Genomic DNA, 10,554 nt, shown 5'->3' with positions numbered 1-10,554 from the left:
CAAACCTAGACAAATCTTGAGGAAAATGGAGCTTGGAGGTTGAGCTTAGAGAGGAGAAAGCTTAAGTGTGGCTCAGGCATTTCATCGAACACCTCATGTGCATGCATAGAATGGTGAACAGAGCAAGACATGCACACCTCCCACACGGTCAAAACATAAAGAAGAGGGTGGGCAGGAGCGAGGGTATATATATGCATCTCTTTAGCCCCAGTTGGTGGCCAGAACCGGGACAAAAGACTGACCTTTAGTCTCAGTTCCAACCACCAACCCGGAGTAAAGGTGTTGCGCCAGGACCGAGGACCATTGGTACCGGTTCGTGTCTGGAACCGGGAACAAAGGGGTCAGACGAACCGGATCCCTGGCCAAGCCGGCGCCCTGGATTAAAGCTCGTTAGGTTCGTAACCGGCGCCCTGGCCTCACAAACCGGGACTGATGCACCCATTGGTCCCGGTTCGTAATAGAACCAGGATTAAAGCTCTTTCATTACCTGGACCAAAGCCCTGTTTTTTACTAGTGAAACAATGCAAACTGAGCGTAGCTTTGATCGTTAGGTTCCTTTCGGACTTGGCACTGATGGTCGCATTCTTCTAAATTTATTACACACCTTTTGACGACGTGTGTTTAGTGAAAGAAGATGTTTCCGTTGTGTCGGTTCAGATCTTGAAGAGCTCATACAGATACTGTGTATGTGTGTGCCTACATAGGTTTGAGTGTACATGAACATCCGAGTTTGTATTGTGTTAAAAAGGAAACTCAACTAAACAATGATCAGTATAACCACATCTAGAAATCTATATAGTGCAACTCTCTTATTTGCCACGCTGTGTCTCTGTCATTGCTTAGCCGTTACGTTGCATCCGCTTAATTACCGTAGCATATTGCTTACGCCGCCATCGTGTTCTTCTTTTTATTTGTCTGCCGTAGCATATTGCTGGCACTTGGCACTGGGAAGGATCGAAGCTGGCCTGAAGCACACGCATTAATCAGCTCTTAGAGCAAATATAATAAGAGTCAGCATACTGTAAGAATTAAAATACTATATTTTTGTTAAGTTGGATGAAAGAGAAGAAGAAAGAGAAGGGAAACAGGCTCTTCGTGAAGAGCCAGCTCTAGCACGTGCTACTAGGTGTTTTGTGAGAATGAAAGGTGGGTCATTTATAATAAAAATAGTACTCTTTTAACTATTGTACAAACTAGCTATAAAATGGGTTATAAAATGGTTTATAGTCAGCAGTTGGCTATACTAAGAGCAAGTACAATAAGGTACAGTCAGCAGGCTGTAAGGATTAAAATACTATATTTTTGCTGAGTTGGATGAGAGAGAAGAGGAAAGAGAAGGAAAGCGGACTCTTCATAAAAGCAAGTACAATAGTATCTAGTAAGCCGGCTGTAGCGTGTTCCAGGTCAGCAAAGTCCTACATGGAGGAGTCATAAGTGAAGAGAGAGACTTGAGCGGGCGCTTCACGTACAGCAAGGCTATATCACGGTAAACGAGAGTATAAAGCCTGCATGCAGTCCGTGAGTGAACTTTTAGCCGGTGTTTTACTCCCTGCACGAATGGCGTGCATTTCTCTGCCTCCTTCTATGGTGAATCATTTAAAGTTGTAGCCAAGCTAATAGTCAGTCTATTGTATAAGCTAACTCTTTACAAAGACTCTAGATGACATGGCACAACTATATAGCCAACAGCAGGCTCTTCTATTAGCCATGCTCTGAAAAGCCAGCTCTAGCACGTGCTCCTAGGTGTTTTGTGAGAATAAAAGCGGGCCGTATATGATAAAAGTAGTATTTTTATAGCTAACTATTATACAAGCAAGCTATAAAATGAGCTATAAGACTGTTTATAACCAGTAGTTGGCTATACTATTAACCATGCTCTAAAGCTGACCTACTTGCACATGTGGGAACTGACGCAATATATGCCGGCCCTAACGCATGGAAAACTAAAGCAAGGGCTAGGAGCCTAGGAGACATATCACATCGATCCTACGTGCTGGCAACTAGGCCTCAAGCTGGCCGGGCGGAGCTGCTGCCACCAAAACCGAAGCCTGATTCTATGCTAGTCGCTGCGCTCTAACGCATAGGAAACTCAAAGCTAGAAGACATGTAGAGCATGTAAAAACCGACTTGGCCATGCTATGTTGAAATGACTTTCATCATTAATTCAGACTTCTAGATGATGTGGTTAGAACATAAATTCAATATAACCTTAAAGTCAAGAGGTTTTGAATTTAAAATCCTGCCGACCACCTATATTGATCATACATCTAAGGTATAAGAGCAAGTACAATAGTATAGTCAACTGCTGGCTATAAGTCATTGTCATGTCATCTATAGCTCACCTTATAGCCAACATGTACAATAGTTCATTGCAAAAGTGTACTACTTTTTTATTATATGGTCCACCTTTCATACTCACAAAATGCCTAGGAGCACGTGCTAGAGCTGGCTCTTACCTTCTCTCTCCTCTTCTCTTTCCTCTAACTAAACAAAAATATATTACTTTATTCCTTATAGCCAGCTGACTCAGCTCTATTGTACTTGCTCTAAAGAAGCCTATACATGATAGGGACGTTAAAATATATTGCTCACCTCTCATCATGAGATCTGACTTCTAGATGACCTAGCTGGAGCATGAATTTGTTAGAAGGCTAAATGTATTAGTTAAAGATTGGGAGAGATAGAGATATATTTGATTGAAATAAACAATGACCAACATTGTATTCCAAGCCTTTAGTCCAATGGCGCCGATCCTAGGTTTCTCTACCATTTTCGCAGAGCAAATTCTCTAGAGTGTTTATTCTTTAGCCACAACTAAATTCGATCAACCCTATTATCCGACGAAAATCTTCTCAAACAGAAATTAGTGCTTCAGTGGCCCTATGCCGACAACCTTCCGTTCACACTATGGGAACGGTGTACCACATGCCCGAGGCAGCGCATGCCCGACGACATGCAGCGTATCGATCCCTCGGATTCGACTACGACAACAACGTCTCCATAAGGCTACTTCCAGTGCATAGAGGCTAAGATAAGGTGCTAAGCATATTAAATGACTTACCAACTAAAGCCCCCAATTCATAGGTGCTTAACTTGTTGTTGCTAAGCATGCTTCATTTAATGATTTAACAACTAAAGCTCTTCATGCATTGGTGGGTTTCTTTTATTTAAGTGTTTTGCCTAGGTTCACGCGCTTGGCATTGTTTTTTCCTCGGGTTATCACAGTCATCCCTCTCCTCTTAATTACCTTGCCACATCAGATTTCTTGCCTACATGGCAGCCTTAGCACCTGTACAAGGTGGAGCATTGGGAGAGCCTAAATAGATCTATTACCGACTACACAGTGTGTTGGGGAACATCGCATGGGAAACAAAAAAATTCCTATGCTCACCAAGACCAATCTATGGAGATCAACATCTATGAGAGGGGGAGTGCATCTACATACCCTTGTAGATCGCTAAGCGGAAGCGTTGAGAAATGCGGCTGATCTAGTCGAACGTCTTCGCGATCCAATCACGATCCATCCCGCGATCCAATCACGAACGTCCCGATCAAGTGCCGAACGGACGACACCTCCGCGTTCATTACACGTATAGCTCGATGACACCTTCACCTCCTCGATCCAGCGAGCAAGGATGAAGTAGTTGTTGATTTCTCCGGTAGCACGACGTCGTGGTGGCGGTGGTGGTGGTGCAATCTCAGCAGGGCTTCGCCAAGCGTTGTCGCGGTCACAACGATGGAGAATTACTACGAGAGAGAGATATATGGCACTGCAAAGCAATTGTGTGTTGGATGCCTCCCTCTCCCTCTCTATTTATAGGAGGAAGGGGTAGGTAGGGCTCAGCCTTGGGCCCCTCCTCCAAGGAGGGTGGGTCAGCCAAACTAGGGGGAGAGTCCACCTCCAACAAGGGAGGTGGACACCCTAGGGAGGACTACTCCTCCATCAAGGCACCTCCTCCACCTAACCCTTGGGCGCATGGGCCCTATTAGGGTCGGCTGCATAGCCCACCAGGGGCCACCCCTTAGGCCCATGTGGCCCCGGGGGTGGGTGGCCCCTCCCGGTGGACCCCAGGAACCCTTCCGGTACTCCCGGTACAATACCGAAAACATCCGAAAAAAATTCAGAACCCGAATACCACTTTCCTATATATAAATCTTTAGCTCCGGACCACTTCGGAGCTCCTCTGATGTTCAGGATCTTATCCGGGACTCCGAACAACCTTTGGTCACCAACATATATAACACAACAATACCAAATCGTCATCGAACGTTAAGTGTGCAGACCATGCGGGTTCAAGAACTACGCAGACATGACCGAGACACCTCTACAGTCAATAACCAATAGCGGAACCTGGATGCCCATATTGGTTCCCACATATTCTACGAATATCTATATCGGACGAACCAACAATATCAAGGATTTAGCTAATCCTGTATGCAGTTCCCTTTGTCCATCGGTATATTACTTGCCCGAGATTCGATCGTCGATATCTCTATACGTAGTTCAATCTCGTTATCGGAAAGTCTCTTTACTCGTTCCGTAATACAAGATCCCATTACTAACTCCTTATCACATTGCTTGCAAGCTTGTTGTGATGTTGTATTATCGAGTGGGCCTCGAGATATCTCTCCGTCATACGGAGTGACAAATCCCAGTCTTGATCCATGCCAACTCCACACACACCCTCGGAGATACCTGTAGAGCATCTTTATAGTCACCCAGTTACGTTGCGACGTTTGACACACACAAGGCATTCCTTCGGTGTCAGTGAGTTGCATGATCTCATGGTTATAGGAACATATATATTGACATGTGGAAAGCAATAGAAGTAAACTGGATACGATCAAACACTATGCTTAAGGTCTGGCTCTTGTCAATCACATCATTCTCCTAATGATGTGATCCGGTTATCAAATGACAACTCATGTCTATGGCTAGAAAACCTTAGCCATCTTTAATCAACGAGCTAGTCCAGTAGAGGCATACTAGGACACTTTGTTGTCTATGTACCCACACATGTATTTTAGTTTCAATCAATATAATTATAGCATGAATGATAAACGATTATCATGAACAAAAAATATAATAATTATCAGTTTATTATTGCCTCTAGGACATATTTCTAACACAGTGGTCTTCCAACAACGAGGGATATACACAAGGGCATGGACTCCACCACTAGCATGGACCAGAATGTGGGCCACATGCCCACATGCATGGCCAAGCCTTACGGGATATGGGACACGCAGCACAGAAGCCCACAAAGATGCAAGACTTCAAATTAAGTCACAATCGTCCACTCACGCTACAAGGTGAAAATATTAGAAGTGTACATATGTTAGTTGGAGATTATGAATATAGAGATATATTCAGTTTAAATCAATACTGACCTGTTCTCTATTGCAATCCTCTCCCCACATAGTAACCTAAAATTTGCTGAAAATCCATTTCTAAGCCCTCGCTCATGTCCACCGTGTTGAATACAAAAATCAAAATAAATACTAAATAAATTCAATTTTTTTGGTGGTAGACAATTTGATGCCTGAGGTCTCCTCTAATTTTTGGATCATTTGAACATCTGAGCAGCTCTCGGAATAAAAGACAAATTCAGGATCTCTAAAAAGGTTTATTGTTCATCCACTCTTTTGACCCGACTTGTCTTTTTTGATGAGAGTTGCTCACAAGTTCAAATGATACAACAATTAAAGCCTGCCTCACACATCAAATTATCTACCATCCAAAAAAATTATAATTTTTTGAAGTTTTATAGTATTTATTTAGATTTTTGTTTCTGACCGGATGCAGATGAGCCTCGGTACTCAAAATTTGCGATATATATATATATATATATATATATATATATATATATATATATATATATATATATATATATATATATATATATGTCAGGTCAATACAAACAAGGAGAACAACAACAACATTTAGCCATCCCACAATTACCACACGATTCAATACTCTGGCATAGGAATTCCAAATCCAAAGCCAGGAGACATATAACATTGGATCCTCCGTGTGGTGGCTCAAGCTGGCCGTCCGGAGCTTCCAGTAAAAAACCTAAGCTGGCAAATCGACCCCTAGCTCTCTATATATAGTAGGTACCAAATCTGTTTATGTAGATACCGAGTGCACTCGCGCCCCTTGCCATGCGTACGTCTCCCTACTCGCCAAACAGCAACAATGGCGGCTGCAATCATGAACCCTCACCATCTTCTCTCTGTCTCCGTGTACATCATCATTTGCCTCTGCTACTCGGTCGGTCTAGCTACCGCGCTCTCCTTCAGCTTCAACTTCTCCAGCCCCGGCTCCGGCGATCTCTGCGAAACGGAGCTCAGGTGCGAACGTGACGCATGCATGGGCTCTGGCGCCATTGAGCTAACGAGGAACGATATCGTAGCCAACATCTTCAGCGTTGGCCGGGCGTCGTATGCCCGTCCTGTGCCGCTATGGGACGACGTCACCGGCAAGGCGGCCAGCTTCTTCTCCAACTTCACGTTCCAGATCAAGCCCCAAAACAGATCGGAAGACAATTTTCGTCTATGCAACATGAGCTTCACTGCCGACGGTAATGCTGACGGCATGTCTTTCTTCTTGGCACCCTACCCGTCAAGGATCCCTCCCAATAGCGGGGGCGCGAACCTCGCTCTCTTCAATGCTAGCAATGGCTTCAACTCCACCGGTGAGCGGTTAGTCGCCGTGGAGTTTGACACCTACCTCAACTCGTGGTCGTGGGACCACAACGACAACCACATGGGCATAGACGTCAACTCCCTCAACTCCACGGCCTACACCAACCAACGTGACCACACGCCTGGTCTCGGACAATGCCATCATGACCGCGCAGATCAGCTACGACAACCACACGGGCATTCTGGCCGCCCTTCTCCGGATCGATGGTGACGGGCCACCGTACAGCGTAAACACGTCGGTGGACATGAAGAGGGAACTACCCCGGCAAGTCTCAGTCGGCTTTGCTGCATCAACTGGTCTCTGTGCCGAGCTGCACCGGGTGGCGTCTTGGTCGTTTAGCTCCACTCTAGATGATGCCCCGGTGCCTAGCAATAACAGCCCACGGCGACGCCTACCATCAGTGCATGTGTTGGTGCCGTCAGCAACAGCAGCTTTTCTTGTGTTCCTCTGCGGTGTCGCCGCCGCCGCCTTCATAGTTCGGCAGCGATGGAAACGGAAGAGCCTAGCTGATTCCGACGAGAATAAAATGCTAGCTGATTCCGACGATGAAGAAAACGAGCAAGCTGAGTTCGAGAGAGGGGTAGAACCTAGACGCTACCGCTACCGCGAGCTCGCCGCGGCAACCAAGGACTTCGCGGACGAGGAAAAGCTCGGGCGAGGGGGCTTCGGCATCGTCTACCGGGGCGGCGGCCTTAGCGACCACGGCAGCCCGGTGGCCATCAAGATGCTCTCCATGGAATCGTCTGCGCAGGGGAGGAAAGAGTTTGAGGCGGAGGTAAAGATTATAAGCCGGTTGAGGCACCGGAACCTTGTGGACTTGCTAGGCTGGTCCGACAGCAACAAGGGGCAAATGCTCGTCTATGAGCTCCTGCGGGAAGGCAGCCTTGACAAGCATATATACAGCACTAGTCGGCTGCTCACTTGGTCAGAGAGGTACGTATACAACACCATCATGTACTCCAAATTTCTCTCTTTTTTGATCATATCGATTGATGTAAGAGCATCTCCAACAGCCCGCGCAAAAAGGCGCGCGCTAAAAAACGGCAGTTTACCGCGCGCGGGACTGAAATGCGCGCTCCAGCGGCGACGGAAAAACCGCGCGCGCAGGAACCGCTAGCTCGCGCGAAAAGGCGGCAGCCCGCGCGCCATTTTTGCGGCACCGCGTTCCGCGCGCCCATAAAAGGCAGCGCGCTGCCCTGCCTCTCGCGCCGCGTTCTCTCTCCCTCTGCCTCTCGCGCCGCCGCCGCGTTCTCTCTGCCTCTCGCGCCGCTGCCGCCGCCGACGAGCCACCATGGCGCCGCGCCGCCGTTCTGCGTCGGGCTACCGCGGCGTTCGCCAGCGCCCCAACGGCGGGTTCTACGCCGAGATACGCTCCGGCGATCTCCGGCTGAGCCTCGGCACCTACGACACGGCGCACGAGGCCGCCCGCGCGTTCGACGCGGCAGCGTGGCGCCTAGGCAGGCCGCGACTGCAGATGAATTTCTCGGACGTCCGCACGCTCCAGCAGGCGTTAGACCTGGCCCCGCCGCCTCGTCTAAACTCCGCACAAGACCGTGCGAAGCACACTGCGCTGCAGCGCCGCCTCCTCGTCGCCCAGGAGGACGAGCGGGTCATGGCGGAGTGGCACCGCGCCACCCGGAAGACGTCGCCTACGAGCAGGAATACTGGGAACGGCGCCGCGAGGAGGACACGCGCCGGCGCCGCGAGGAGCGGTTGGACAGACGTCGTCGGAAGGCTTTGGCGTGTGCGCAGGCTGACCTCGTCAATGCAGGCGGGAGGTCCTTCTTCACTGAAGAAGATGAACGTTGGTTTGACATCTAGCTGTCAACCTCCGACGACACCGACGATGATGGTGATGCAGATGACTGGAGCGGCTAGGATTAGTTTTTTTTTATCGAACTATCTATCACCGGACTATCTATCTATGTTTTCGAACTACCTATCTAGTTGCTATCTATGTAAAATAACTTTGTATCTTTTTTATTTAATGCAATCTATTTATTAAAAAATTTATGCGCGCGCTGCATTTTTGGGCACTGCTGGAGCGGCGCGCGCTGCATTATAGCGCGGCTGTCGGAGCCAACGCTGCGCGACGCGCAAAACCAGGCGACCAGCGCGCGGCAAACTCGTTTTTTAGGCGTTGCGCGAAGCGCGCCTGTTGGAGATGCTCTAATAGAATCGTAGGGAAACTAACCATAGTCTAGCCTATTATAATAGTATAAATTAACACATATACGGTACATATAGGTACGAAATTATCCTTGGCCTTGGATCTGCGCTACGCTATCTCCACACAGAGTGCGATCAATGTGTGCTCCATGGTGACATCAAACCCAGCAACATACTCCTCGACTCATCATGGAGCACCAAGCTTGCAGATTTCGGGCTAGCAAAGCTCGTGGATCATGGAGCCAGGCCAAAGACGACCAAGATCATCAAGGGCACCGAATGGTACATAGACCCGGAGTTTCTTCGCTCATACCATCGCACCCCGGCCCCAAGCGGACATCTACAGCTTCGGCGTCGTTCTGATGGAGGTCGTTTCCGGCAAGGACCCAGGAATGGGGACGAAACATCGGGTCAACGACGACATCCCACTGCTCATGTGGATCTGGGACCTGCACGAGAAGCGCACCATCCTTGAAGCGGTGGATAAAAGGCTACATGGGGACAACCAGCACCTTGACGACAACTGTAAGTGGCAGATGCATCGTGCGTTGGTCGTTGGGCTTTGGTGCACGCACCCACGCCAAGGCGCGCGACCATCCATTGTGCAGCTCATGAACGTCTTGCAGTCGAAGGAAGTCATGTTGCCGGCCCTCTCGTGGTCAGCCCCGGCCAACGTTACCACTGGATCACATGGCTCTAACACCGCATCAACCTCCTCGGCCAATGCTTGAAGCGACGTATCTTGGCAGATGACCAGATCTACTTTGCTGGAGACTAGTTGTTACAACTTAATTGCGCAAAATGTACGTCCGAATAATTTCTCGAGACCCTGTGTATATTGTCATGCACTTCTCATTCACTAGTAAACGTGCACGTGCAATACACAACAGCCAGACGGCGGATTTTGCAGAGCATGTATCCATCATAGGTGAGGTCATGTTCCATGCCGCGGGCGAGCCGATCCTACCGTCGAAACCGCTAGAGGCCATATCACAGGATCTCAGGAGACTGCACGACCATGTGTTGTCGACTGAGATAAGCCTACTAGGCTCGAAGGATCCAGGATATCCGACATACATGGTCGTGTGCCTAAGGGGAAGTGCTACGTCGACACACGGCCCGTGGAGGTGTTCTTCCTGCGTTTTGACCATATCTTCGAGATGTTTCTGACAAGGCGGCTCGATTTTACAACCGTCCGCCTTTTTTGCTACATATGAACTCCGTCGTGAAGAGAGAACAAGTCTCGCAAATCTATGTGGCGGATCCATACTATGTGCACGAGTCCTTCCTGAGTCTCGATGACTTTGAGCGTTAAACTGCTAGGGAGTACCTCGAAAACTTCATGATAAGGAATAAGGACCAGGAAATTGTCCTCCTTCCTTATCATCCAAAGTAAGTCAGTGTCGGACAACCCTTTTGTTCATTTCAATCATTCCTTCTCGCTCAAATGGAGAGTAATTTGAGGCTTTTTTAACCACAGCAACGGATGCGCCATCCTTATCGTTCTTTACCCTCGAGTCTCCCATGCCGTGTATTTGGACCCTACCAGAAACTACGAGAAGAAGGACTACACCCACATAATGAATATTCTAGATGATGCTCTCCATGGCTTCAACTTGAGGGGTGGCCACCTCCAGATAAGGAAACAAAACCGCAAGCCGGTTTTCGGGCATAAA

The 10,554-nt window shown here is 48.2% G+C and overlaps 1 pseudogene; it reads left to right on the top strand.

Annotated features, from left to right (window-relative positions):
* The first annotated feature begins 6,199 nt into the window (after positions 1-6,199).
* Positions 6,200-9,609, top strand: LOC123441414 (annotated as a pseudogene).
* Positions 9,610-10,554: the final 945 nt, after the last annotated feature.

This window comes from Hordeum vulgare, chromosome 3H, assembly GCF_904849725.1.
Source record: "Hordeum vulgare subsp. vulgare chromosome 3H, MorexV3_pseudomolecules_assembly, whole genome shotgun sequence".
Taxonomy (NCBI): domain Eukaryota; kingdom Viridiplantae; phylum Streptophyta; class Magnoliopsida; order Poales; family Poaceae; genus Hordeum; species Hordeum vulgare.
This window is presented reverse-complemented; position numbering and strand designations above follow the sequence as displayed.